Consider the following 26,997-nt stretch of genomic DNA (forward strand, 5'->3'; position numbering starts at 1 on the left):
TGTTTTTGATTTAATATATACCACGTATGGACTTACATACAATTTAGAAGACGGTTTTAGGAGGTTTTAAGATACCTTGCAATCGGCAAGCGTTACCGCAACTTAAGTAATTCGATTGTGGATGGCAGTGTTTAGAAGAAGTTTCTACGAAATCCATGGTGGAGGGTACAAAAGATTCGGCCTGGCCGAAATTACGGCCGTATATACTTGTTTTTTTTTTAATAGTGATTGTATCTTAAAAAATGTACTGCAAATTAAACTAAGTTTTTATTTAAAAATAAAAAAAAACATGATTTAAGTAGAGAATAGAGATATTTTTTTTTATTTTCTGCAAAATATTATTTAATTTCAAATTTTTGGTTTTTTAAATTTTTTGTCAAAATTTGATTTTAAATTTTCACTGCAGATTACTCAGTAGTACTAAAAATTTCCCGGAAAAAACATATTTTTAAAAATAGCGTTATGATGTTTTAAATGCAAAAAACTTTATTTCATAGAATTTGGTCAACATTTTAAGACGTTAGAATTTTTTTCTGGTTGTATCATAAAAGATACAGTGCGCATTTAAGGGTTAAGCGAGAGTTAAAATCTTTGGATTCTGATGAGAATATTTCTACATTATCCTTTCCTCCGAAGCTTAGCCAACTAAGCTATCTACATTGTCAATATTAACTAAAGTATTTTAGTGTAGTCACTCTGGCATTTAATTTTTTTTTCTTAATACACATTTCGCATTCCACTCTCAATAGACAGGTGCTTACTTCATATTGGCTAGCCATTGACGACTAACTGACTGACTGACTGACAGACTGTTTCAGTCCGATTCAGTGCTCTTCACACATCACACGTCTCCTGTTATGGATTTTGTACACTTTTATTTTTCATTTTAGATGCGAAAAGCCCAAGCGAAAATATAACGAAAATGACATCATCTCTGATGGCAGAGCTTGGCGGCTAGCTCTAGAGTGGAACTTACAAACAAACTGCTTGTGTTTGCAGTAGCCTCCCCAACCTCCGTGACAATGGTTGTTGTTTACTTGGTTTTGGCTGAATTTTATTTTTTTTAACATGATTTGAAATGACATACTACACGCTCCACGTTCCAGTGGCCAGAAAACACACAAAAAAAAGTGGCAAATCGGCAGCAATCCACTCACTCACTCGCAATCACTTAAAAATCAATGACTTAAGAAAAATGTTGGGAGTCTAAAGAAAATAAAACCAAATGAATATTGAATATGCCGCTAAAACTAATCGATCTATGTATATGAGGAGAGGTGATTCTGGAGGAGAGCTGGATAAATGAAAAACAACCAAGATACCAAATGGTCGATAACAATTAACTACCAATACACAAAACTGGCTTGGCCAATTTTTTTTCTCATTGTGTTTAAGAAAATCAAAAAGAAACGGGCGAATTCTTTCAAAAACCAGCTGACCAGACCACTGACTACCATACAGGGCTTGCTCGTGCCTAAAAGCCTTAAAACATATTTTTTTAATGAATTTTTGTTTTTATTATTTCTCTCCTTCTCTTACCTCGTTTAACTTGGCCAATAAAATTCGAAATTTTTATATTTTTCAAAACAAAAACAAATTGTCGTTGATTGGCTTAGAATCTCGAATCCCTTGTAGCTTACCAATATGAATTAGTATCTGGAGAATTTTCTGTTTATTGTGATGATGGAATGACGGACAGATATGTTAATTTAGAATTTTTGTATTTTCAAATTCTAGGTGCGGCTACAACATCGAATATCTAGGGTCGTTTTTAAATAAAAGTGCGGTAACTTTGAAAGCTGTCTAATATTTGTTTGCAAACATTTTGTCATGGAGATATGAGATCTTAAAAAAAAAATAATAATAAAACAAACTTAGTTTATACAAAGTGGCTGATATGTATTGTAGCAAATTTCACGTTGCTACCATTTTTAAACCGCTCTTCTGACACCTGACAGATTTATTTCATTGACTTTATTGTCTACAATGTTATAAAAGCATTTTGTTCTATCGCATTCTGAAATAAATTTATTTGTCAAAATTTTATTACTACACCCAGAGAAGGAATATGATCACCTCAAACATGTTTTAAGAGCAAAATGTTATTTTTGGGTGGTGACCATGTAACATGGTTTTCGCAACCATGTTATTTTATCGGAAATCATGTATCTGATTTCGGCAAGCAGGTTATATTTGACGAGAAAATAACATTTTAGTGACAAACATGTTACATGGTCACCATACAAAAATAACATTTTGCTCTTAAAACATGTTTGAGGTGATCATATTCCTTCTCTGCGTGTATAGAAAATTTTGTCAAAATTTTATTTCTTTAGAAAATTTTGTCAAAATTTATAGAAAATTTTGTCAACATTTTATTTCTATAGAAAATTTTGTCAAAATTTTATTTCTATAGAAAATTTTGTCAACATTTTATTTTTATAGAAATTTTTTTCCAAATGTTATTTCTATAGAAAATTTTGTCAAAATTTTATTTGTAGAGAAAATTTTGTCAAAATTTTATTTCTATAGAAAATTTTGTCAACATTTTATTTCTATAGAAAATTTTTTCAAAATTTTATTTCAATAGAAAATTTTTTCACAATTTTATTTCTACAGGAAATTTTCTCAAAATTTTATTTCTATAGAAAATTTTGTTAAAACTTTATTTCTATAGAAAATTTTGTCAAAATTTTACTTCTATAGAAATTTTTTTCAACATTTTATTTCTATAGAAAATTTTGTCAAAATTTTATTTCTATAGAAAATTTTGTCAAAATTTTATTTCTATAGAAAATTTTGTCAAAATCTTATTTCTATAGAAAATTTTGTCAAAATTTTATTTCTATTGAAAATTTTGTCAAAATTTTATTTCTATAGAAAATTTTGTAAAAATTTTATATCTATAGTAAAATTTGCCAATATTTTACTTCTAAGAAAATTTTTTCTAAATTTTATTTCTATAGAAAATTTTGTCAAAATTTTATTTTTATAGAAAATTTCGTCAAAATTTTATTTCTATAGAAAATTTTTTCAAAATTTTATTTCTATAGAAAATTTTTTTCACAATTTTATTTCTACAGGAAATTTTCTCAAAATTTTATTTCTATAGAAATTTTTTTCCAAATGTTATTTCTATAGAAAATTTTGTCAAAATTTTATTTGTAGAGAAAATTTTGTCAAAATTTTATTTCTATACAAAATTTTGTCAAAATGTTATTTCTATAGAAAATTTTGTCAAAATATTATTTCTATAGAAAATTATGTCAAAATTTTATTTCTATAGAAAATTTTGTCAAAATTTTATTTCTATAGAAAATTTGGTCAAAATTTAATTTCTATAGTAAATTTTGTCAAAATTTAATTTCTATAGAAAATTTTGTCAAAATTTTATTTCTATAGAAAATTTTATTATTTATTTCTATACAAAATTTTGTCAAAATTTGTTTCTATAGAAAAGGTTGTCAAAATTTTATTTCTATAGAAAATTTTGTCAAAACTTCTATTTCTATAGAAAATTTTGTCACCATTTTATTTCAATAGAAAATTTTGTCATAATTTCTTTTTTTAGAAAATTTTGTCCAAATTTTATTTCTATAGAAAATTTTGTCAACATTTTATTTCTATAGAAAATTTTGTCAAAATTGTATTTCTATATCACATTTTGCCAAAATTTTATTTCTATAGAAAATTTTGTCAAAAATGTATTTCTATAAACAATTTTGTCAAAATTTTATTTCTATAGAAAATTTTTCGAAATTTTTTTCTATAGAAAATTTTGTCAAAATTTTATTTCTATAGAAAATTTTTTCAAAATTTTATTTATGGAAGAAATTTGTGAAGTAAGTTTTAGAGGAATATTTTGCAAAATCTACCAAAACATCAAGAATTCTACCAATCTCCAAACAATAAAAAATCTACAATTTTTGGTAGAATTATAACAACTATGGCGAATTTTGTCAACATTTTATTTTCATAGAAAATTTTGTCAAAATTTTATTTTTATAAAAAATTTAGTCAAAATTTTACTTCTATAGAAAATTTTGTCAAAATTCTATTTCTATAGAAAATTTTCTCAAAATTTTATTTCTATAGAAATTTTGTCAAAATTTTATTTCTAGAGGAAATTTGTGAAGTAAGTTTTAGAGGAATATTTTGCAAAATCTACCAAAACATCAAGAATTCTACCAATCTCCAAACAATAAAAAATCTAAAATTTTTGGTAGAATTATAACAACTATGGCGAATTTTGTCAACATTTTATTTTTATATAAAATTTTTTCAAAAGTTTAATTTTATAGAAAATTTTGTCAAAATTTTATTTTTATAGAAAATTTTGTCAAAAAAAATTTATAGAAAATTTTGTCAAAATTTTATTTGTATAGAAAATTTTGTCAAAATTTTATTTTTATAGAAAATTTTGTCAAAATTTTGTTAAAATTTTTTTTCTATAGAACATTTTGTCAAAATTGTATTCCTATAGCAAGTTTTGTCAACATTTTATTTCTATAGAAAATTTTGTCAAAATTTTATTTCTATAGAAAATTTTGTCAATTTTTATTTTTAGAGGAAGTTTGTGAAGCAAGTTTTAGAGGGATATTTTGCAAAATCTACCAAAGCATCATCAATTTTACCAATTTCCTAACAGTAAAAAAAATTTTAAATTTTATGGTGGAATTCTACCAACTATGGCATCCGTGGTTGTATCGCGTATCAAAAAGTGGACCAAAAAAATAGTAACAACACCCGGAATGATCCGAAAAGTGAAGGACAGATTTGATCGAACTAATACTATACCTGATTTTTACCGACATTAACTTCCTAACAATAACAAATGCTTTGAATAAGCTGTGCAATCAAATTGGAACAAATATTTTGAATTTTTATAAACAAAACAAATTTGTTCATAATCTTCATTGACTTATCTTATCTTGTTAATTGGTAGAACTTCCCCGTAATGTCTTATCGATGGATTGGTTATCAAATTCTTATCGCTTTTGATGGCATTGCCGATAGTAATGCATCTGTACATAATGAAAGCGGCATATGTTCGAGTATATCAATAAGAAAATTAAAAGTAATTGGAGCTCATATCCACTTGACTTAAGAAAGTTCACCAGCTGAAAGCCAATATAATTCAATGTTGTATTTTTTTCCAAATTTGCAAATGTATTCAGAAATAACAGTGAAAATATAATACCTCAAAATTACTTCTTATGAAGTTCAAATATTGTTCTCTTGACAAGGGAAGAACTCCAAACATTTTATTGTTCGAATTGTGAAAAGTTTTATAATAGAACCATTATTATTGAGTTCATCGGCTTATGGACGTATCATTATTGATTGCCTTATTTCGGATTAAGGTGGAAAAGCTTCTCCTTTACTTTTGTTATACTTTTTATACAAAAAGCTACTTGCTGTATATAGATATTTTATGTATATGTGTTTACATTTCAATATATAAGAATGGGAAGAATAAACATAAATTTTGACATGATATTTGCATGACCTGGTGTAATTATTAACAATCAAAATGGAATATAAAAAAACCCAATGAATAAGTATCCACCCAAGTTTAAAACTTGATGTAAAATAAAAAATTACAAGAGCGGTACTTCATAATTAATATGAAGCATATATGTATTTCATTTCTATAGGAAATCTTCCCAACATTTAATTTATATGGGAAAATTTTCGGAACACTTCACTTCTAAAGAAAATGTTCTCAAACTGCCATTCCTATTGGAAGTCTGGTCAAATTTTCTATAAGAAATTTTCTCAAAATTGTATTTCTATAGAAAATTTTCTTAAAATTTGATCTCTTTAGGAAATGTTCTCTAAATTTCATCTTTATAGGACATTTTTCCAAAATTTCATTTCTATAGGAGATTTTCTCAAAATTTCAATTCTATGAGAAATTTTCTAAAAGTTTCATTTCTATAAGAAATTTTCTGAAAATTTCTTTTCTATAGGAATTTTTCAAATTTTCTTTTTTTTTATAGGAAACAAAATTTCATTTCTATACGAAATTTTCTGAAAATTTCATTTCATATTTTCTATAGGAAAAGGTTTCAAAATTTCATTTCTATAAGAAATTTTGTAAAAACTTTCTTTTCTATAGGAATTTTTCTCAAAATTTAACTTCTATAAGGAATTTTCTCAAAATTTCATTTCTATAGGAAATTTTTCAAAATTTCATTTCTATAAGAAATTTTCACAAAATATCATTTCTATAGGAAATTTTGTCAAAATTTCATTTCTATAGGAAATTTTGTCAAAACTTCTTTTCTATACCAAATTTACTGAAAATATTTCTATACGAAATTTACTGAAAATTTTATTTCTATAAGAAATTTTCTCAAAATTTTATATTTATAGGAAATTTTGTCAAAGTTTCATGTCTTTAGGACATTTTGTAAAAATTTCATTTCTATAGGAAATTTTGTCAAAATTTCATTTCTAAACGAAATTTTCTGAAATTATTTCTATAAGAAATTTTCTCAAAATTTAATTTACATAAGAAATTTTCTCAAAATATCATTTCTATAGGAAATTTTTCAAAATTTCATTTCTATAAGAAATTTTCTCAAAATATCATTTCTATAGGAAATTTTCTCAAAATTTCATATTTATAGGAAATTTTGTCAAAGTTTCATGTCTTTAGGAAATTTTGTCAAAATTTCATTTCTATACGAAATTTTCTGAAAATATTTCTATAAGAAATTTTCTCAAAATTTAATTTATATATAAATTAAATTTTGAGAAAATTTCGTTATAAAAATTTAATTTCAAAAAAAAAATCCTATAGGCTTAAATTTTTCGAAAATAGAAATTCATTTTTCGGAATATTTCCAATAGAAATTAGATTTTCAGAAAATTTCCTATAAAAATGAAATTTTAGCAAAATTTCCTACAAAAATGAAATTTTAACAAAATTCCCTATAGAAAGGAAATTGTATTTTTTTTTTATCAAATGAAATTTTCAGCCAATTTCCTGTCGAAATAATATTTTCAGAAAATTTCGCATAGAAATGAAATTTTGACAAAATATCCTATAGAAATGAAATTTTGGAGAAAATTTCCTATATACACACACAAAAATTTTTTTTTCTGATTCAATCACGAAATTAATTGATCCAATTAATTTTTTAATTGAAATGTCTTCAATCACAGAAATGATAGTATCAATTAAAAAATTAATTGAAGGTCAATTAAACAATTAATTGATCCAATTAAAAAATTAATTGATACTATTATTTTTTGTGATTGATTTTTGTTTCAATTAATTAAAATTTTAATTGAGTTTTAAAAAATATTCAATTAAAAATTTAATTGTTTCAACGAATTTTTTAATTGAAACAAAAATCAATCACAAAAAATAATAGTATCAATTAATTTTTTAATTGGATCAATTAATTGTTTAATTGACCTTCAATTAATTTTTTAATTGATACTATCATTTCTGTGATTGAAGACATTTCAATTAAAAAAATAATCGGATCAATTAATTTCGTGATTGAATCAGAAAAAAATTTTTTTGTGTGTGTATATAGGAAATTTTCTCCAAAATTTCATTTCTATAGGAAATTTTGTCAAAATTTCATTTCTATGCGAAATTTTCTGAAAATATTATTTCGACAGGAAATTGGCTGAAAATTTCATTTGATAAAAAAAAATTACAATTTCCTTTCTATAGGGAATTTTGTTAAAATTTCATTTTTGTAGGAAATTTTGCTAAAATTTCATTTTTATAGGAAATTTTCTGAAAATCTAATTTCTATTGGAAATATTCCGAAAAATGAATTTCTATTTTCGAAAAATTTAAGTCTATAGGATTTTTTTTTTTTTTAAATTAAATTTTTATAACGAAATTTTCTCAAAATTTCATTTTTATAGGAAATTTTGTCAAAATTTCATTTCGTTAAGCATTTTTTTTAAAATTTTATTTCTATGGAAAGATTTGTCTAAAATTAATTTCTATAGAAAATTTTCTCAAAATTTCATTTCTATAAAAAGTTTTACAAAAATTTCATTAGTATTTGAAATTCTGCCAAAATTTCGTCAATATTCCATTTCTATAGGAAATTTCCTTCTGGTAATAAGAAATTTTGTTAAAATTTAATCTCTCGAAAATTTTATTAAAATTTCATTTCTATAGGAAAATTGTTTTCTCTTTTGTTATTTATTAATGTGTGGAATACTTGGACTTTATATGCAATTAGGTAAGAAGTTTCTACAACTTTCTACCAACATAACTAGGCATGCGCCATAAATCCTATGTTAAATATGCCTTGCTGTTACCAACTCTACATAATGCATTGTTCCCATAGTTCCAATGTACGAGTAATAACAATAATTTAAATATCGCAGTTCAACAATGCCCTAAAGGATTGTACACAGAAAACAAAATTAAACGTTAACATCAAAAATATTTATGGAATAGTTAAGTTTAGATTATATATACTCTCGATCCAGATCCAAAATTGCAATTAATTAAATTTTTTTTAACCAAGGACATTTTTCTTTACATTAAGGATAATATAATTAATATAAATTCTCTTCATTGATATGAATGAATTTAATTTTAATGAAGAGAATTTTAAAAAAATGTAAGAACATTTTTTTTAATTCTATATCTTTGTGTCAAAGTAATTTATCTTTGCCATCGGTGCCATCAAATGTGAACCCGATAATCGTTCTTATTGAGAAAAATTTTTTTAAGTGGAGAAGCAAACTGTTGATTTATACACTAAAAAAATTTCAAATGTCCACGAATTCACTATAGCAACACGTCAGTATTCATGGGGTTTGTTATTTGGTTTCCACTGAAGGGGAAAATTTACTAGCTATTAAAATACAAATCAGAAGTATGAGTAAGAGGGGATTTTCTTTTTCACCAGCTCGGAGAGAAAACTCATTGGCATGCTAGGGTTTTTGGGAAATACATCAACAGCAAATAAACCCATATAATCAGCCGCATTTCCCCTCGAGACTATATAAACCAATAGATTGTGTGAGGACATTCTAGAGAGAAAAAAGGCTAAACACACATTTTCTTCCACTGGTGTTTGGTTTAAGGAGTGCCTTGAAAAATACTTCACGTTTCCAACCAATCATCCAAACCTCCTGCAATCCTCACAGTACTTCCTCTTGGCCATAGAAAGGCTCCATGTGAATTCACTACTAGTCATAATGATTATGGAAGCATGTCATATGCTGTACGTCATGCCACATTTTTAGAACGTTTACGCACCACAAAAAATTTGAATTTTGCCCTCACTTAGGTCATTTTCCTCCCAATTGGATGGCATGCATATAAATGTTGGGTAATTAACTACTTTTTCGTTGGCTTTTTTGACGATGGCATATAGGTATTATACCTCAATATAGGCAATGTTTAATCGATAAATTCCATACAAATGAAATTGTTGGCAACTTAATTGTAGGATAAGTTTTCATATTCCAAATGGAATGATAATTCTGACCTGCCTTAGTTCGAACTTTGGCAGTAGCAGAGGAAACAATTATGTCTGGATATCATTAATATGCAAAACATATCCTTATAATTATTTAATTTAAAAATATATTTAAAAATCTGTTCAATTGATAACGTTGAGATTTGTTTTTTATTTCTATAGGAAATTTTGTCAAAATTTCATTTCTATAGGATTTTTTTTTATTTCAATTTAATTTAAGGAAATTTTGTGAAAATTTCATTTCTATAAGAAATTTTCTCAAAACTTCATTACAATAGAAAATTTTCTCAAAATTTCATTTCTATAGGAAACTTTGTCAAAATTTCATTTCTATAGGAAATTTTTTGAAAATCTACTTTCTATAGGAAATTTTCTCAAAAATTTCATTTTTTAGGATATTGTCTCAATATTTCATTTCTATAGGGAACTTTGTCACAATTTCATATCTATAGGAAATTGTTTGAAAATTGAATTTCTATAGGAAATTTTTGGAAAATTTCATTTCTACAGAAAATTTTCGCAAAATCTCCTTTCTATAGGATATCTTCTCAAAACTTCATTTCTTGAGAAAATGTTGTTTTCTATAGGGAATTTATTCAAAACTTAATTTCTAAAGAAAATTTTGTCAAAATTAATTAATTTTTAGGAAATTTTCTGAAAATTTCGTTTGTATAGAAAATTTTCTCAAAATCTCCTTCTATAGGAAATTTTCTCAAAATTTCATTTCTAAGGAAATTTTGTCAAAATGTAATTTCTCTAGGAAATTTTGTTAAAATTTCATTTGTACAGGAAATTTTGTCAAAATTTAACTTCTCTAGGAAATTTTGTCAATATTTAACTTCTATAGGAAATTTTCTCAAAACTTCATTTCTATAGAAATTTTGTTTTCTATAGAAAATTTATTCAAAATTTCATTTCTAAAGGAAATTTTCTAAAAACATCATTTCTATAGAAAATTTTTTCAATATCTCCCTTCCGTAGGAAATTTTCTCAACACTTCATTTCTAGAGGAAATTTGGTTTCCTATAGGAAACTTATTCAAAATTACATTTCTGAAGCAACATTTCTAAAGATTTCATTCCTGTAGAAAATTTTCTGAAAATTTTATTTTAATACGAAATTTTGTCAAAATTTCATTTCTATAGGAAATTTTGTGAAAATCTCCTTTCTATAGGAAATTTTCTCAGAACTTCATTTCTACAGGAAATTTTGTGTTCTATAGGAAATTTTCTAAAAATTTCATTCCTATAGAAAATTTTGTCAAAATTTCATTTCTACAGGAAATTTTCTGAAAATTTCATTTCTATAGGAGATTTTCTTAAAATGTCATTTCAATACGAAATTTTGTCAAAATTTCATTTCCATAGGAGATTTTCTTAAAATGTCATTTCTATACCAAATTTTGTCAAAATTTCATTTCTACAGGAAATTTTGTCAAAATTTCTCTTCTATAGGAAATTTTGTGAAAATCTCCTTTCTATAGGAAATTTTCTCAAAACTTAATTTCTACAGGAAATTTTGTTTTCTATAGAAAATTTATTCAAAATTTCATTTCTAAAGGAAATTTTCTAAAAATTTGTTTAGGCAGTAGCCAACTATCAAACTTTTTTCGGAAGGTTCAAGTGTAGTTCACTTTGGATTGAGTGAATTACCCGAATTTATTCTGATAATTGGTTGATAGTTTTGCTGCAAGTAGAGGATGCTGATGAGGAATGTGGTAATTCCGAAACAGCTGTACATCCAACCATCTTGCAGTCTATAGGGCTTTGCCCAAATAAATTTGACAAGCATACTTTTCCTCTGTTGGTTAAGCTACACTTGTAGTTTAGTCAATGCATGGTTTTAAGCTGAGATCAAAACCAACAATAATGATTGAAGAGAAACCAACAATAACAAACAAACTAATTTCATTCCTATAGAAAATTTTGTCAAAATTTCATTTCTATAGATTTTCTTAAAATGTCATTTCAATACGAAATTTTGTCAAAATTTTATTTCTACAGGAAATTTTGTCAAAATTTGGCTTCTATAAGAATTTTTGTCAAAATCTCCTTTCTATGGAAATTTTGTCAAAACTTCATATCTACAGGAAATTTTGTTTTCTATAGGAAATTTATTCAAAATTTCATTTCTATACGAAATTTTCTAAAAATTTCATTTCTATAGAAAATTTTCTCAAATCTCCTTTGTATAGGAAATTTTATGAAAATTTCATTGCTATAGAAAATTTGTCAAAATTTAATTTCTCTAAGAAATTTTGTCTAAATTTCATTTTTATAGGATTTTTTTTTTCAAAATTTCATTTTTATAGAAAATTTTTATCAAAATTTTATTTCTATACGAAATTTTGTCAACATTTCATTTCAAAGGAAATTTTGTCAAAATTTCATTTCTATACGAAAGTTTGTTAAAATTTCATTTCTATAGGAAACTTTGTCAATATTTCAATTCTATAGGAAATTTTGTCAAAATTTCATTTATGCAGGAAATTTTGTCCAAATTTCACTTCTATAGGAAATTATGTTTACATTTAATTTCTACAGAAGATTTGGTGAAAATTTAATTTTATAGCAAATTTTGTCAAAATTTCTTTTCTAGAGAAAAATTTCTCAAAATGTCATTTCCAGAGGAATTTTTGTCAAGATTCCATTTCAGGACGAATTAGTGTTTTGGAATATAACTATAATATCGATTATATATACTGATTTCTTAATACTCTACGACGTGTACAACATTACTGCTTCGCCAATTTTTTTTTTTTGTATTGATTTACTTTTATGTTTTCTATTGACTTTCTTAAACCGTGTTTTACTTGCTAAAAGTCTAACAATAAAAACACTACATAATATTTATTCATAAATAAACATCTTAGAAATACAAGGAAAAGAATGTGGTGGAGACATAGAGCCAGTACCTATTTACCCAATGATATATTGCCTCAAACCACCACAGCCCCTACTTTATGGATATACTCATAGATCAATATTTCACTATTATTGAATAACAAATAAAAATACAAATTGAATACAACCAGCAACTATTCAATATTCGTGTTTATTTACCATATTCCATGAGTATAATAAATAAATTTACGTTTCTAATTAGTAGAGAACTGCCAGGCAGGTTGGTGATCTATCTACCAAGACCGCTGTAAGCGAAAACAAAAATTCGCATTAAGCCAATTTACATACATGTCTTGGATACACCTAAGTGCTATACTCATATTTCATATTGTATATTTGTGTAAAATGTGAGGAAAAATAAATACAAATATTCGTAATATAAAAAGTTTACTTTAGCACTTAGGTTTTCTATGCAAAAAACTAACTCAAAAGATTAATATGGAGTAATACTGTAATGACAACAAATATATTAAGATGAGTTAAAAGATTTAATGGGGTATAAAAGATTCAATTTGTGTGATTTTTCTAGACGTGCATTCGATAAAGTGATTCCGAGGGATCAATAATAAAGCACAATTTTGTTAAAATTTCATTTCTAAAGGAAAATTTCTCAAAATTTCATTTCTATAGGATTTTTTTTGAAAATCTCATTGCTATAGGAATTTTTTTGAAAATTTCATTGCTATAGGAAATTTTTGGAAAATTTCATTGTTATACGACATTTTTGGAAAATTTCATTGTTATAGGAAAATTTTTTGAAAAATCCTTTCTATAAGAAATTATTTGAACATTTCATTGTTATAGGTAATTTTTTGAAAATTGCAGTTCCATAGGAAATTTTCTCAAAATTTCTTTTGTATAGGGAAATTTCTTAAAATTTCATTTCTGTAGGAAATTTTCTAAAAATTTCATTTCTATAGGAAATTTTATCAAAATTTCATTTCTATAGAAAATTTCCTCAAAATGTAGTTTCTATAGGAAATTTTCTCAAAATGTAGTTTCTATAGGAAATTTTGATAATTGAAATAATAGGAAATTTTTTGAAAATCTTTTCTATAGAAAAGTTTTTGAAATTTCATTGGTATAAGAAATTTTTTTGAAAATTTCATTTCTATAGGAAATTTTATTAAAATTTCATTTCTATAGGAAATTTGATCAAAATTTCATTTCTATAGGAAATTTGATCAAAATTTCATTTTAATAGAAAAATTTGTTAAAATTTCATTTCTATAGGAAATTTTTTGAAAATTTCATTTCTAAAGGAAAATTTCTCAAAATTTCATTTCTATAAGAAATTTTCGCAAAATTTAGTTTCTATAGGAAATTTTCTGAAAATTTAGTTTCTATAGGAAATTTTGATAAAATTTCATTTCTATAGTAATTATTTTTATTGAAAATTTTATTTCAATACGAAATTTTGTTAAATTTTGTTTATAGGAAATTTTGTCAACATTTCATTTCAATAGGAAATTTTATTAAAACTTCATTTTTGTAGGAAATTTTGTCAAAATTTCATTTTTATAGGAAATTTTGTCAAAATTTCATTTCCATAGGAAATTTTATCAAAATTTCATTTTTATAGGAAATTTTGTTAAAATTTCATTCCTATAGGAAATTTTGTTAAAATTTCATTTCTAGAGGAAATTTTGACAAAATTTCATTTCTAAAGGGAAATTTTTCAATATTTAATTTCTATAGGAAATTTTATCAAAATTTCATTCCTATAGGAAATTTTCTCAAAATTTAGTTTCTATACGAAACTTTTTGAAAATTTCATTGGTATGGGAAAATTTTAGGAAATTTTTTGAAAATTCTTTTCTATAGAAAAGTCTTTGAAATTTCTTTGCTATCGGAAATTTGTTGAAAATTTCATTTCTAAAGGAAAATTTCTCAAAATTTCATTTTTGAATTTTCATTGCTATAGGAAATTTTTGAAAATTTCATTCTATAGGGAATTTTGAGGAAATTGCATTTCTATAGGAAATTTTGTCAATATTTAATTTCTATAGGAAATCTTTTAAAATTTTCATAACTATAGGAAATTTTCTCAAAATTTCATTTCTATAGGAAATTTTGTCAATATTTCATTTCTATAGGAAATCTCTTGAAATTTTCGTATCTATAGGAAATTTTCTCAAAATTTTACTTCTGTAGGAAATTTTCTCAAAATTTCATTTCTGTAGGAATTTTTCTCAAAATTTAATTTCTGTAGGAATTTTTCTCAAAATTTAATTTCTATAGGAATTTTTTTGAAAATTTCACTTCTATAGGATTTATTTTTTTTGAAAATTTCACTATAAGAATTTTTGTGCAAATTTCATTTCTATAGGAAATTTTCTTAAAATTTAGTTTCTATAGGAAATTTTGTTAAAATTTCATTTCTATAGGAAATTTTGTCAATATTTCATTTCTATAGGAAATCTTTTGAAAATTTCTTATCTATAGGAAATTTTCTCAAAATTTTATTTCCATAGGAAATTTTCTCAAAATTTCATTTCTATGGGAAATTTTCTCAAACTTCATTTCTGTAGGAATTTTTCTCAAAATTTCATATCTGTAGGAATTTTTCTCAAAATTTAGGAATTTTTCATTTCCATAGGAAATTTTTGAAAAATTTTCATTTCTATAGCAATTTTTCACAATATTTCATTTCTACAGGAATTTTTTTCAAAATTTCATTTCTACAGAATTTTTTTTTTTTGAAAATTTCACTTCTATAGATTTTTTTTGAAAATTTCACTTCTATAGGAATTTTTTTTAAATTCTATTTCTATAGGAAATTTTTGAAAAATTTTCATTTCTACAGCAATTTTTCACAATATTTCATTTCTACAGGAATTTTTCACATAATTTCATTTTTATTTCTATAGGAAATTTTTTGAAAAATTTTCATTTCTACAGCAATTTTTCACAATATTTAATTTCTACAGGAATTTTTCATATAATTTCCTCTCTATAGGAAATTTTGTCAAAATTTTATTTTTACGGGACTTTTTTTTAAATTTCATTTCTATATGAAATCTTGCCAAGATTTCATTTCTAAAGGAAATTTTCTGAAAATTTCAATTCTGTAGGATTTTTTTTTTTAAATTTCATTTCTATAGGAAATTTTTGGAAAATGTTTATTTCTATAGGAATTTTTTGGAAATTGTTCATTTCTACAGGAATTATTCACAAAATTTCTTTTCTATAGTAAGTTTTCATTAAATTTCATTTCTGTAGGAAATTTTGTCGAAATTTTATTTCAATAGAATATCCTTTGGAATTTTCATATCTATAGGAAATTTTTGGAAATTTTCATATCTATTTATAGGAAATTTTGTTAAAATTTCATTTCCATAGGAAATGTTTTCAAAAATTTAGTTTCTATAGGAAATTTTGTTAAAATTTCGTTTCTATACACTGAAGGAACAAGGACAAAGGAAGTTTTCGTTTGACTTTATAAAATTTACTTTAAAAGCAAATAAAACAGATTAAATCCAGTCGTCGCAACAACGCTTGTCACACGGACGAAAAACACTGTTTTACATATGTTTGGGTGTAAAACTTAGATGTTTGGAACTATTTTAACACAATATTTTTAAGTGCAAGCATATAATGTTCATAAACTAGCATAACATGTTTGGAACATACATGCTAATATGTTAGAACATATTATGTTTGGGACATAAAATTTATGTAAATATAATATGCTTAGATGCAAACATATATTAATTTGGAAATAGCTTATAAACATATATGTGTTTAGAAAAGGAGACCTAGAGAGTATGTAAAAAGTTACCAATTGGTGTCCTAAAAATATATCCACACAAAGAAAATTTCATTAAAATTTTTTACTATATGCCCTAAGGTGAAACATAATATGTTTGAACAATACAAATAATATTTTGTTTGCAACAATCCTGAAAATATATATGCTTGAAGCAAAATGTGTTTGGGGTATATGTTACAGAGGCAATTTTGTTTTTTGAGGGTGCATACACTCTAATTTATTTGCTCTTAAAGAAAATACTTTGTAGCAAAGGGGGAATTTTGTTTGTCTAAAATTTCGTTCCCGAGGAAAGTATTTTTTCTTTGGATGTACTATAGACTATTATATACACAATTTAATTTCTATTATAATTATTCTTAGCTTTATTCATTATAAAAAAATTATCATTATTTTCCCATTAAACAAGCTACTGAAAGATTGAATGTCACGCAATCGTGATATTGTAAAAAAAATGCCTATGTTATCATCCCCTTCACTGTGATTCAGATATAATAATATTGGAAATTTAATACAATTAATAAATTTAACAAGATTATTTATAAGCCAAAGTAAACTGGTTACTAACCATGACTGGAAACATTACGCATGCGCCAACACCCACATTATGGCTCTTTTTTAAGAGTGAAGCAATGGGGGGAGTAACTACCATTTTTGGTAAGAAACAAAATGTCTTAATGCATCTTTAAACTTCCAACTGTTTTAAACTCCCTGCCAACTTTTGTAATAAAATTAAACACTAAAAAGTGATGTTAAATTTTAATTTGGTTATTTCAAGATTTTACAAAAAATTTAGCATATTATGTAGCAATGAATTTATCTTGTATGTAATACGTAGGTGGATTTGAACCAAATGGAATAATAAACCAACTAGCATAGAAACTTAAATTCATTCATACAATGAATATAAATAAAAGGTAAAGTTTTTTACCAAGCCGAATGGCATTTCCGTAAGCTGTTGTATAAACCACAATATTTTTATAAATTCCTGGTAGAATTAAATTAGCACCATAGATATGTGTATATACAACAGTACGAGTATGTAGTATGTAATGACAGGTGCTAGAATTAATTGACTCTTTCGAAGTTATTGGATATCTTTTGTTTTAGCAAATAAACAGGATTAATAAAAATCCACATAAATCTTAGAGATCCAATTGTTTGGTCTGACATAAGCGTTATTTTTATGGTTAGCGAGAAATTTCTGAAAAATGCTGTAGGGTTGTACAGATGATTTGACTATTGAGTGAAAGGAAACGAAATTATTTACACTGAAAAAAAAACAGCGAAAAAAGTGGAAAATTGGAGTTAAAAATTGCAAGAATGTCTTTAGTGATATACGAAGTTCGTGATGGATGCATTTTTAGTAAAATTTACAAATTTAAAGAAATAATGAACTATTTTGTGAAAAATACGAATTTTGTAAACCTTTATGTTTAATTTGTGTATAATTATTTCCCGTTTTTTAGTTCATTTAACTAACGTACGCAAAAAATTATTAGAGTAAAGAAAACTTTCTCCAAACAAACTAATTCCATGAACTAAAATAAAGTTAAATTGGCTTTAGTGAAATAGAGAGTTCACTTTTTTTTTGAGTGTAGGTAAGGTCTAGTATCAATACACTATGTAAAGCTAACGTTTTCTTTTCTTGTAAAATATGTGAAATTTTTCGCATTTTGCCCTGAATACGACCTCCTTAGTAGAAGTTTTAATCAAAAATGTTTTTCTTTCTTTGCTTATTTCTAAGACGGAGGGGTGTCGATAAACTTTTCAATCAAGTCGTATTGTCCTTATAATTAAGTGATTTGACTTAAAATTGGTATCATAACATGAAAGAAATTTTTTTTTGGGGTAAGGTCAACTTGACTTTAATAATTCAGAATAGTTCATCTTGACTACAAAACAAAAAATCGTTCAAAAATAGGACATGTTTTTCAACACTTTATTTTAAAGACGTTTTTTACTTAAAACATGACATAAATTCTACCGGAAGTCGAGTCTGAATTTGGAAAATAAAGTTGTCGTTAACTCGTTTTTAAGGGACTTTGATGGCATATGAAGAAAAAAAGCTGAAAAAACCAAGAATTAAAATTTTCTTCCTAGAAACAAGTACATAAAACCCAAATTTGAAAGAGAATTGTGTCTTGAAAGTATCCTTACTTGTATTCCCCATTTCTTTGGCTCGGAATCAATACCAAAATTGTTAAAGTAAAGACAAAATCTTTGGGACCGGGCATGCGTTTTTTCAGTGAGAGGCTAAAGAGGACAAATTTTGGATATCAGTTTATATGGGGGCTATATATAATTATGGGCCCACTTTTTTCATGGTTGTTCAAGGTCATATGTTAGACTTACACCATGTACCAAATTCTCTCCTCCAAGATGCTCCGCAAGAAAAATCTTTGGGTCACCTTATATGGTAGCTATACCGAAACGATGTAGACCATTTGCAATACCATTCGACCTATATCAATAAAAAATATTGTCAAAATTTCATTTCTATAGGAAATTTTGTCAAAATTTCATTTCTATAAGAAATTTTGTCAAAATTTCATTTCTATAGGAAATTTTGTCAAAATTTCATTTCTATAGGAAATTTTGTCAAAATTTCATTTCTATAGGAAATTTTGTCAAAATTTCATTTCTATAGGAATTTTTGTCAAAATGTCATTTCTTTAGGAAATTTTTGTCAAAATGTCATTTCTTTAGGAAATTTTTGTCAAAATGTCATTTCTTTAGGAAATTTTGTCAAAATTTCATTTCTATAGGAAATTTTGTCAAAATTTAATTTCTATAGGAAATTTTTGTCAAAATGCCATTTCTTTAGGAAATTTTGTCAAAATTTCATTTCTATAGGAAATTTTTGCCAAAATTTAATTTCTTTAGGAAATTTTATCAAAATTTCATTTCTATAGGAACTGTTTGTCAAAATTTCATTTCTTTAGGAAATTTTGTCAAAATTTCATTTCTATAGGAAATTTTTGCCAAAATTTAATTTCTTTAGGAAATTTTATCAAAATTTCATTTCTATAGGAAATTTTGTCAAAATTTCATTTCTATAGGAAATTTTTGCCAAAATTTAATTTCTTTAGGAAATTTTATCAAAATTTCATTTCTATAGGAAATGTTTGTCAAAATTTCATTTCTTTAGGAAATTTTGTCAAAATTTCATTTCTATAGGAAATTTTTGCCAAAATTTAATTTCTTTAGGAAATTTTATCAAAATTTCATTTCTATAGGAAATGTTTGTCAAAATTTCATTTCTTTAGGAAATTTTGTCAAAATTTCATTTCTTTAGGAAATTTTGTCAAAATTTCATTTCTATAGGAAATTTTGTCAAAATTTCATTTCTATAGGAAATTTTGTCAAAATTTAATTTCTATGGAAATTTTGTCAAAATTTAATTTCTATGGAAATTTTGTCAAAATTTCATTTCTTTAGGAAATTTTGTCAAAATTTCATTTCTATAGGAAATTTTTGCCAAAATTTAATTTCTTTAGGAAATTTTATCAAAATTTCATTTCTATAGGAAATGTTTGTCAAAATTTCATTTCTTTAGGAAATTTTGTCAAAATTTCATTTCTTTAGGAAATTTTGTCAAAATTTCATTTCTATAGGAAATTTTTGTCAAAATGTCATTTCTTTAGGAAATTTTGTCAAAATTTCATTTCTATAGGAAATTTTGTCAAAATTTAATTTCTATGGAAATTTTGTCAAAATTTAATTTCTATGGAAATTTTGTCAAAATTTCATTTCTTTGGGATATTTTGTCAAAATTTAATTTCTATGGAAATTTTGTCAAAATTTAATTTCTATGGAAATTTTGTCAAAATTTCATTTATTTAGGAATTTTTGTCAAAATTTAATTTCTATGGAAATTTTGTCAAAATTTAATTGCTATGGAAATTTTGTCAAAATTTAATTGCTATGGAAATTTTGTCAAAATTTCATTTCTATAAAAAAATTTGTCAAAATTTCATTTCTATAAAAAATTTTTCAAAATTTCCTTTCAATAGGAAATTTTGTGAAAATTTAATTTCTATACGAAATTTTGTAAAAATTTCATTTCTATAGGAAATTTTTGCAAAAATTTTGTCAAAATTTCATTTCTATAGGAAATTTTTGCCAAAATTTCATTTCTTTGGGATATTTTGTCAAAATTTAATTTCTATGGAAATTTTGTCAAAATTTAATTTCTATGGAAATTTTGTTAAAATTTAATTTCTATGGAAATTTTGTCAAAATTTCATTTCTATAAAAAATTTTGTCAAAATTCCATTTCTATAAAAATTTTTTCAAAATTTAATTTCAATAGGAAATTTTGTCAAAATTTCATTTCTATAGGAAATTTTGTAAAAATTTCATTTCTATAGGAAATTTTAAAAAAATTTGATTTCTATGGAAATTTTGTCAAAATTTAATTTCTATAGGATATTTTGTCAAAATTTCATTTCTATGAAATATTTTGTCAAAATTTCATTTCTATGGGAAATGTTGTCAAAACTTCATTTCTGTGGGATATTTTGTCAAAATTTAATTTCTATATGAAATTTTGTCAAAATTTCATTTCTATAGGAAATGTTTGCCAAAATTTTGTCAAAATTTCATTTCTATAGGAAATTTTTGCCAAAATTTCATTTCTTTGGGATATTTTGTCAAAATTTCATTTCTATAGGAAATATTGTCAAAATTTCATTTCTATAGGAAATTTTTGCCAAAATTTTATTTCTTTGGGATATTTTGTCAAAATTTCATTCCTATAGGAAATTTTGTCAAAATTTCATTCCTATAGGAAATTTTGTCAAAATTTAATTTCTATGGGCTATTTTTTTAAAATTTCATTTCTATGGGAAATGTTGTCAAAACTTCATTTGTGTGTGATATTTTGGCAAAATTTCATTTCTATAGGAAATTTTGTCAAAATTTCATTTCAATAGGAATTTTTGTCAAAATTTCATTTCAATAGGAACTTTTGCTAAATGTCATTTCTATGGGATATTTTGCCAAATTTCATTTCTATAGGAAATTTTGTCCAATTTTCTACAATCTTCATATTTATATGAAATTTTGTCAAAATTTCATTTCTATTAGAAATTTTTACAAAATACATTTAAAAAAAAGGACAAATGGAGTTTTCGTTTGACTCTATAAAATTTACTTTAAAAGCAAATCAAAAAGATTAGATCCAATCATCGCAACAATGCTTGTCATTAATTCTAATTTATTTGCTCTTAAAGTGGATATTAAGTTCGAGTTAAGCCGCTAAAACCGAAATTAAATCAGTAAAAACAGTATAAAATTGTACCTCTTTGATGCAAATTTTATTAAAACTTGATGGGGAATATCCCGAAGCAACTTTTCACAAAGTTCATATTCTTTTTAATGGATTATTAGAGAAAAGTAATCGTGAAAAATGGCGATCTTAGCGGCTAAACTCGAACTTAATACTCACCTTTAAAGAAAATACTTTGTGGGAAAGGGGGAATTTTGTTTGTCTATACAGACGGACACCAAGCGCTAGATCGACTCAGGAGGTTATTCTGAGTGAATCGGTATATATTTTATGGGGTCTAAATCAATATTTCTAGTAGGCACATTTTTTGGCAGATCAAAGTTATTATACCCTGACCACTACACAGAAAAAAATTTCACGAATATTTTTCCAATTAAAATCTTAATTGAAGTTTAATAAATATTCAATTAAAAATTTAATTGAATCAACCATTTTTTAATTGAAATAAAATTGAAATAATTTTTTAATTGATGCTATCATTTCTATGATTGAAGACATTTCAATAAAAAAAAAATAATTGGATCAATTAATTTCGTGATCGAATCAAAATTTTTTTTTTGGTGTATGTGGTTTAGGATATAAAAATATTATATAAAAGATGGGTCAAATTTACCCCACATCACAAAGTTCGCAAAAAAATTCACCTCACCAGTTGAAGGTTTATCATGGAAGAACTATTAGTTAGTCTCAATGCAATAGACTATTTGTAGTATAACCTAAAAAATGTTTTTATGTTTAAGAAACAAAATAAAAAAATAAGTTTTAAATTGAAAAAAAATTTAAGCTTCAATCAACTTTTTAATTGGAAATATTTTGGTGATATTTTTTTTCTGTGTATGTACTAATTCATTTTTCAAAATTGAAGACAATAATAATACGTACCTTCAAATGTAGTATATTAATATCCGTGCGATATCCAAAACAATCGAATAATCCGTTTTGATATAAATTCCAGCAAAAACACAATATTTTGATAGTTAGAACCGATTTTACACAAACACACGTTTACATAGGGGCTCAAAATCCACCTTTACATTAGACTCTCATATGTTAAGTATTGGTATTACTGGCCTCGCCATTCAAAAATTCTATTTATTTGGTGTTATATCGGGTATATATGCAATCCAAGTTCTAAATAATTTTTCTATGTTTAAACTTTATTATTCACAAAAAAAGCATTCAGGGGAAAATCACACAAACTATTAGAATATTTAATTTTGTTACCAACGATATAAAGGTAAAGATTACTAACTTGAAGCACACATACAAACACACACACATGCAAATTGTTGCTTTCGTTTGAAATATGGGGGGAGACAATGGGCGCAAACACTCACAACAAATAGGCTGCTAGAGGTATTGCATTGGAGAATAGCTTATCTTGCTATTTTATTGTTATCACTGGAAACTTTTATTTTTGTGTTGGTAAACAAACTCTCTTTATGCAATTATTTTCTAAAGGTAGATATTTTTATATACTTATGTATACTCTTTTTTTGTTAAACAATTAACTTCATTAAGGTAGTTTTACGTATCATATTCCACTTCCATTTGTTGTTGCCAAAACAACAAAAACAAACAAACCGACTCACTTGATGTTGTCATATTGATATCAATCACGAGTATATAAGCGCATATATGACGGTTACACACAATATTCCAAACACAATATTCCAAATCTTTTGCTGGTTGTTATAGGGTAAAATTATTTTATAACAATATTATTTTAACAATCTTTAAAATTTTATTTATAATTTTAGATTTAAAATAAATGACCGTTACACATTAGTTTTTTGTTTTTTTTCTTTTACATAAACAACACTACATCAACCATCGTCGCATTCTCACAAAAACAACCGTTTGCCGAAAGTCAATGCTTTTGAATGAATGAAATTGGCCATTTGTTCGTATAGCCTTATTTCGATATCTATGTAAACGATAACTAATATCGAAACCGGTTTCCCTAGCATGTTCGATTAGTGTTTTTCCTTCGATAAAAATCAACATCGGCAATAATAAGTATTGCCAATAACGTTGCCAAGCTCATGCGAAATTAGTACAATGAAGAGTTGCCATTCACAATATTTCCGCCAAATTTAAGCGGAAATGTATATATAGCAAATAATCAAGGGAAAGTTCTTCCTAAACGAATTTTAATTACACTCCACCGTTCTATTTTGTATTGCGGTTAAAACCAAAGATAGAAATTCAGTTTTAAACTTCTCTCAAATAATTATCAACATCCAAAGAAATTTATTAGTAGACGCAGCCGAAAAAATCTTCTAAAACAGCAAAAAAAAATCTGCCGAGAAAGGAAAAACTGTCACTGATTGCTGAAATAGCAAACACAGTCTGCTATTTTTAAATTCGATTATATTATATTTTAGTTTGGCTCAAACTAATAAAATGGTTAAACTATGGGCTATCGCATATTTTTATACCCACCACCATAGAATGGTGATGGGGGTATAATAAGTTTGTCATTCCGTTTGTAACACATCGAAATATCGATTTCCGACTATATAAAGTATACATATATATTCTTGATCAGGGAGAAATTCTAGGACGATATAACCATGTCCGTTGTTGTTGTAACAGTTTTAATGTAATTTCATCCAATTTGTTCAATGCTTTGGTACTTCGCCGGTGTCCAGATCTGGTGGTGAGTCGGGTAAGTTTAGCCGGGCAAGCAAAAAGGTGACGAGTGTCCACGTGGCCCTTGGTTACAGATGGGACACACGTCAGCTACGCTGCTATCAATCACTGATAGGTAGGAATTGAGGCGGCTGCACTTGCCTGATCTTAATTGGGCTAAAACCACCCTAGACTGCCTTGGGAGGTCTCTTTGTATGTAATTGACATCCTATTGCAGTTCTAAGGGCAGCGTTCTGACAGGTCTGAATTTTATTCCACTGCGTGTCGCTTGTCTGAGGTGTCCACACTGGCATCGTTTGTCACTGACCGGCCAATTGCCTTATAGGTAGTCAACAAGGTTTCTTTGTCCTCACCCCAAGTACTGCCGGAAAGTGACTTGATGACCTTGTTTCTACCGCGGAGCTTGTTACAAATTGCAGTGCTAAATAGGGAGTCATCTATCTGCTCTGCCAAAGCTATGCCTCTCTGGTCATTACCCAGGAGAGAATGCCAAAGTTCATGATGGGCATTAAAATCTCCCAAGTACTGCCGGTACGTGACTTGAGGGCCTTGTTTCTACCGCGGAGCTTGTTACAAATTGCAGTGCAAAATGTGGAGTCATCTATCTGCTCTGGTCATTACCCAGGAGAGAATGCCGAAGTTCATGATGGGTATTAAAAATCTCCCAGAACCAATCGGTTATGCCCGCACAACAGCCACTCAATGTTTGGGCTATAACCTGGAGCACAGCTACCAACCGGCGGTATATACACATTGTATAACTCTATCTCAGCAGCCCCAGACTTGACTGCTACCCCCATACATTCCATGTAGGGGTCACTAGTGTCTGGCACAAGCGGGATATGCCTACATAGCATGGAACGGTGTAATCACAATGGCACAAGCTACAGGTCACATTTAGCTTCGTCTCTTGGATCGCCGCGACCCCGATCCTCTTCCGATTTATAAAATCTACTATTTCGCTAATCTTACCAAGGAGCTCGTTGTAATTAAATTGCAAAAATGATGCTCTATCCGGAACTGGAACAACAATATTGGGAGTTAGATGCTGCGGCGGAGAATATTGTTGTGCGGGAGATGTCGGGGGGGTCGTATAGTCTGATGACCCACTGCTGCTATCACTGGCACAGCATCCTGTCACGTAGTCAGTATGACTATATTCCCGTAGCGATGTTAAGCCGGATCAGTTCCAGAAGTGCACCCGTTCCAAGCACCGGTTACACCGAAACGGAACGATGGTGAATTTAGTTTCGGCAGACCGAACAGTACCATGGCCCGGGGTTTTCCTCTATCCCAAAAACAAACGGAGAATGCTCCCCGGGATGCACCTTCTCCAACACAAAAATACGGACGAACCAACACGTACACTGATGTGGTAGCCGCTGGCCGGTGAATTGTATCCATCGGGTCATTCCGGTGCAAAGAACCCGCCGTCGTGGGATTGTCGACAGCCTTGTCAGGTCATCTGCCCGTGCCACTGCAATTTGTAATAAGCTCCGTGGTAGAAAAAAGGTTCTCAAGTCACGGCAATTATCCGCTGAGTGGTAAACTATGCAGTTCCAGAGTGGACACCGCAAACCAGTAACACGCAGTGGAATAACATACAGACCTGCCAGAACGCTGTCCTTAAAACTGCGACTGGGTGTCACCGCAACACACCACTGGATCACCTTTATGTGGAGACAAAGACCATCGTTGTACGAAGACACAACTACATATTGCCAAAGCAATATCTCCTGGGTTGTTATAGCAGTAATCATCCAAACCACCATCTCATGGATACACAACCACTGTTATGTATTGATCTGGCATCTTCATGACAGGATCTTCATTCAGTATTATCTGGCAACGATACACAAATATTGATTGATTTACTTGTTAAGCTTTTATACTGAAAAGATCTCTGACTTTTTGAATAATAATAAAATAGTCGTAAATTGAGTTTCCTTAATTCTTTTATTTCTGGGAAATATTACATTGGTGTCAGAAGTAATTGAAACCATGCCGTTAGAGGAGTCTGACATGCAATCGCTGTCGAAGATATTTGCTGATGCAATACAACAAGCAATTTCGGCGTCTGCGGCTGCAGCGACGTCAAGTATTTCACAACAAAATTCAACACCAAGGAATATAGTGCCACCGGTATCAATTCCAGCTTATAAAGTGGGTGACTACTCGTCGGTTGGTGACTATTTTTGTCGATGTGAATGGTCGCTACAGTTGAGCCAAATTACAGAAGGAGATTACAAGAAATATGTTTTGGTCCATATGGGTGCGGATCTGTATAATTCATTGAAAGTGTTGGTGAGTCCCAGAAGCGTAGATGAATTGTCCTATGAGGAGGTGAAGGACACTTTGGTGAGACATTTCGATAAGAAGCGCAATCAGTACGCAGAAAGTATTAAATACCGCCGAATCGTACAAGAGAATGAAGAATTACTGGCTGACTTTGTGCTAAGATTACGGAAAGCAGCAACCTTTTGCAATTACGGGGGGTTCCTGGATCGTATGCTTACGGAACAACTGCTATATGGGCTCCAGTCAAGAGATATTTGTGATGAAATAATTGCCAGAGAACCAAGGAACTTCAACGAAGCGTACGAGATAGCCCAAAGATTGGAAGCTTCACACAAATCGGTTACAGAAATGAAGGTTGGTCCTAATAATAACCACCATTCGGAGGAAACGACTTTTAAGGTGGCGTTTGGTTCGACGCGCTTAAGGAAGAAGCCTCAGGCTGAAGTTAAAGGGCGTGTTGGATCTGGAGCGAATGTGGTCAAATGCTATGGGTGTGGCGGAAATCATCAAAGAAGCAAATGCAAGTTCCGAAATTCAACTTGTTTCATATGTAACAAAACCGGCCATATTTCAAAAGTGTGCAAGTCAAAGACGGGCCATATC

The 26,997-nt window shown here is 27.2% G+C and overlaps 1 protein-coding gene across 4 annotated transcripts in view; it reads right to left on the bottom strand.

The window, feature by feature from the left end:
- The window catches only part of LOC142241983 (uncharacterized), a 214,788-nt gene extending 191,483 nt beyond the window's left edge, over positions 1–23,305 (bottom strand). For 3 of the 4 annotated variants that reach the window (XM_075313888.1, XM_075313891.1, XM_075313887.1), the window contains exon 1: positions 22,324–23,305. The gene's annotated coding sequence lies outside the window, so the exon portion shown is untranslated. The remainder of the gene's footprint in view (positions 1–22,323) is intronic. The other variant, XM_075313890.1, reaches the window with a different exon arrangement.
- Positions 23,306–26,997: the final 3,692 nt, after the last annotated feature.

This window comes from Haematobia irritans, chromosome 5 (genome assembly GCF_050003625.1).
Source record: "Haematobia irritans isolate KBUSLIRL chromosome 5, ASM5000362v1, whole genome shotgun sequence".
NCBI classification, from domain to species: Eukaryota; Metazoa; Arthropoda; class Insecta; order Diptera; family Muscidae; genus Haematobia; species Haematobia irritans.